Raw genomic sequence first — 5,217 nt, forward strand, 5'->3', positions numbered from 1 at the left:
AGAATCAGAAAAATAAACAGCAAAAACAAACCTTAGGTGCGCTGCACCTAGGGTCTTCTGACTTCTTCCGCCGTCAGCGCAAATGGCGCACCTGCCACCGTCCCTCGCACGCCTCCGTCATGTCACATCTCCTTTGCGCCTCTGACTCACTGCAATTTAAAGCCCCTAATCTTATTTTAAAATTCAATTTAGTCTTTCATTTTTTTTGTTATTTTATTTAATATTAATGTGTTTGATGTTATTATTATTATTATTATTATTATTATTATTATCATTATTATTATTATTATTATGTTCCCTTTTATTATATATTTATTATCGTCACATTGTTTAATTAATTATTCTTTTACATAATTTCCATTACATTTTTATATTCATACTAAATACATTTGTCTTATTTATATATTAGTTCTTTAAATGCATTTTTACATATTAGTTTTGTATCTTTTACATAATTTCTATTTTTTTATATTGCATAGCCTTAAATTGTTTATGGTTATTATTATTTATCGTCGTTATTAATATTTTCGTTTCTAAATTGCTTTATGTTTTATTCATTTATTTAATATCAGCTTTTTAGTTTCAAATCGTAAATTTGCCATATTTAATACTCGTCCTTTTATCTTCGACTTGTTTATTTTATTTCATTTTCGTTCTTTATATTATTGTTCATATTAATGCATTCGTATTTATTCTGTTATGCATATCAACAATATAATTTGTTTTCTCATTCTTTTTATTATGACATCGCGTTCCATTTTACTCGATATATCAAATTTTGTTTAAATAAATATCATTTCGTATTTTGAGATTAGGAAAAGTCGTACCCTAACTTACGGGGTTTCGATTTTCTCGATAAATCCAAATACACGAATCTTTTCAAACATAATTTTTTTTATAATCTCAGGAATTAATAACAGATTGTGTTCTAACTTACGGAATATGATCTTTTCTTAAAATCGAGATAATCGAATGTCTTTCAAATAAGTAAATTTTTCGGCATGTATTCTCGTATTGGGAATTCGATACGTTATGTCCTAACGTATTGGATATTACATGTTGTTTTCTTGAGATGAGGATTTTTCTAAAAAATACTGAGTTTCGATTACTCGTTTGACTAAATATCCAAATATCCTCTTAAAATTTCAAAGTATGGTTTTTTTACTCATAAGATAATCTTGGTTTCGAGGGTTTGGAGTTTGTATCCTAACGTGCTGGATGTGATATTCCTTCAGAACAAGAGAATTTTAAATTTCAATCCATGTTATTTGAGTTTTTTAAGGATCGTATTTTTTAAAACTCTTTAAAGTTTTTAATCTTCGACATTAAGACACTAATTAATCAACTAGGTACCAATTTTTGGGCATTACGAGGGTGCTAATCCTTCATCGTACTTAATCAACTCCCGAACCCTTTTTTTTTTTAATTTTGTGGACCAAAATCGTTGTTTTAATAAAATCAAATCGTTTATTAAAAAACCACTTTTCGAGATGACCCGATCACACCTCATCAAAAAAATATTGGTGGCGACTCCCGTATTCGTTTTCGTTTTCAAAATCCAAGTTAACCCCGTTTTATCAAAAAAATGGTGTCAATAGCGTTAACTATATATTTAATTGTGTTCAATTTGTCTTAGTTAAGCTTTAACTGTGTGTTTAATTGTGTCTTAATAGGTTGTTGGAATGGGCGGCTGAACATCCAATATTCGGCTGAACATACATCCATGAATCTAGCTAATTTACTGAAGTTCATTAATATGAAGCATGCATCCGATTGTGCATAAACAATGGGAGCTATTTTTCAGCTGGACATTCCTGTATCTTGCTGATACATTGAAGCTATTTAATGAAGAGTAATGCACCCAATTGTGCATGTATTTAGAGAGTTGGTTCTACATTCACTCAACCGAATTATTCATGAACCCTTAGCCAACGGTTATGAGTTGATTAGCTAACTTTTCAAGTGACCTTTCGGTGATTGCTGTTCACACCTTCATAACCAAATGTTCACAGCCAAAGACCATTTGGCTTCCATCAAGTACATTCACCAGCTTACTTCTCATTCGGTGCACCTCTTAGACATTATCTTCATTCACCGAATCAAGCTACATTCAGCTCACATATCGAAGCCATGAACCAAGGCTGTTCGATACCTCACTTTACTGAATTCATTAGAATGTTTTTCAGCTGGATATTTAATTAATTCAGCTTAATTACTTTGTATTTAATTCTTGTCCATTCGATTGGTTATTCCTCAGGCTATAAATAGTTCCTTTTGTAAACATTTCAGAATATAAGACTTTGATATATGAAATATAACTTTGTGAGTTATTCACTCTCGTTTTTCTTTGAGATTCAACTTGACTTATCTAGCTAAGCTAGTGGTGTCAAACTTGTTTCTTTTTCTAAACTTATCACTCTTCCGAGTGTGGCGTTCATCTTGATATCGTTTGGTTCCTATCTCATTAGATAGTGGGTCATGGTCCGTTTTCATCAAACCATTTCCACCTTAAAACTTATAAGATTTGGGTCCTTAATCGCTATTAAGGGTTCTTTCTTGTTTAAAGTTTGTTTATCCATCTTTCCATGAAACTATATTTATTTTTATACTCTGCTTATTAAACTATCTTCTTTAAATTTAGCCTTTTGTTACAGCAAAACAAAAACTACTTAATTTATGATCGGGCAAACAAACGACTCAATTAGATCCCGTAAGTGAGTTCGTATCAATACATATCTCTTTAGCTCTTTCTTCCACTATGAGAACTGTCCATTACTTCTTCATTTTATCTCAATCATTGATGGCTCTTTATTCTACACATGTGAATCATTTCAAACCCCTACCATTTTTTTTTCATTGTAATATTCCCTTGTTAAAATCTTGTATCAACATTATTAAATGTGCTTATTATATTTAAAATAGGGTTATTATTATATACCCTCCTAATGAAAAGTTTTCTTTTTCTAAAAGTTCATTTTTCTAAAATTCAAAAATATTTTAAAAGATACATATCATTATCTCAAATATGTTTACGAAATTAATCACTTGTAATATAGCAAATAATAATCCATTTAAATATGTTATATATTATAATCATAGGTGACCTCGTTAACAACTCACAAACTCAAGCTGAGGGCTTTGGAAAGTGAGGAGGTGGAGGGCTACATCCCTGGTTTAGGTTGCAACATAATCAGCAATTAACCAGGTTTCTCCACCCCACCATACACATGTTGCTGTACACGAATTCTTCATTGTCGATTGCAGTGTTCCCCTATATCCCATGCAAGTGAGAGCTGATTCAATTCATGACAGTACCCATTTTTGAGGATTTCCACTGCCATCCCACCATCACCCTTCTACGTCTTTGTAATTACCAACCTCATCCAAATTAGTCATCTATCTACTTTAAATCAGGTTAAAGATATGTGACCTAAATTCTTGTTAAATTAAAATACAAGTGACAAGATAGGGATCTATGAGGGCGAAGGCCGAGGGCCGGAGTGAAATTCGTATAGAAGTATACTACCTCTATTTGATGTTGATTAGAATAAAGTGTTTTAACCTTACTGCATTACTTCTATTTGACTTTGATTAGAATATGGTTTTACAAACCTATGAATAGACGTAGTCGTCTCTCCTATTGTATTATTCAAATTCAACATAGTAAATTTTCTTCTCCTCTGCCCGTAATTTTTCCCCGAAAGGGTTTCCACATAAAATTTGTGTGTTCTATTTTTCTTTCTTTTCTTTGCGATACATTGTCATTATCGACATTCTAGTATCACAATTCAAAAACAAAGCTGCAAACAAAAAAAACAATCTGTAAATGTTGAGGGTTAAATTTTTAAAATAAATACTAAATTGATATAACATATAACTATTGAAGGTTAAAGTTACTATTATGCCAATTTTAAAAGTTGTCAAGTTATTTTTAACTTAGTAATTTAACGGTTGGTGACCAAAAGCATAAAATCAAATAGTTAGTTAACTATTTTAAAACTTTTCATAATTTAACGGTTGGTGACTAAAAACATAAAATTAAATAGTTAGTTAACTATTTGAAAACTTTTCATAATTTAACGGAAAAAGAAGTTATGAAAATTGAAATTTATATACTCAGATATCTCAATCTAAAACACCCAAATCATTTTCATATTTTCTCTTTAATTTTTCTTCTCACATTAAAATTGATGTAATGATCTGTGTATTTTGTTAGAAGGATAAGTAGGAATTGGATCACAATTTCTTTTTATTTTATATAAAAGGAAGGAACAAATTTTTCCAGCCAACTTAAATATGTAGTAATTATCAGAGTTGCAGCCTATGTGTATTCATTCCTAGGATTTTAGGGTTTGGTTTTAACCAACTTTTATATTAATTAGTAGGAATATAATTTTGGATTTATTGTAGATTAAATTTAAATAAATATATATCAAAATAATACTGATCCTCCAACAATATATATGATAATTTTAAGTGATTATCCGAAATTATGTATGAGTTTGAATCGAGTTATATTATTCAATTCGTATTTTGATTAATATAAATAATTTAGCGATATATATTTATTTAGTCATGAGTTAATTTATCCATTTAAATTTAAAACACATTTTATATGAAAAAGGAAACAAATCAAGAAATATTGTTCCCCCTTCACCAAAATTTGTTGGGAAAATGAAGCAAAGTTTTCAAGTAAGTTTGGCATTACTGGTACTTTTTCTAATCACCATTACAAAATGAGTTTCGTATTTAGAAGCAAAGTACAAAAAAGTCTAAACTTTTTTAATCAAATTGTAAATATATATTACTTTGGGTACAACCAATGATTCAATTACCTCCTTTTCCACCTTTAACATGTGATTCATAATTTATCCAACCATATACATTTTCAAATTGGAATTCGAAGTCCAAAATGTCATGCAAATTATCCAAGAAAATGTCTTAAATGCATTTACTATTTACAGATGTATTATTAGTATATAAGTTTCACTATTAAATAAAAATATTTTTTTTAAAAACTCATAAATAAATTCTAATATATTTCAGCTAATACAATGTATATTATAACAAAATTTTAAAACAAATAAAGAAAGTAGACTTAGGTGATTTGTTATAATTTTGACAAGTGATAACTCTTACCATTTAATATTTCGTCAATTTAGAATCCTGTGTTTTGGCCTAATGTCCAAGATATTCTCTGTCCCAAATGTAACCTGA

The sequence above is a fragment of the Gossypium raimondii genome, chromosome 2, assembly GCF_025698545.1.
Source record: "Gossypium raimondii isolate GPD5lz chromosome 2, ASM2569854v1, whole genome shotgun sequence".
Classification (NCBI taxonomy): Eukaryota; Viridiplantae; Streptophyta; class Magnoliopsida; order Malvales; family Malvaceae; genus Gossypium; species Gossypium raimondii.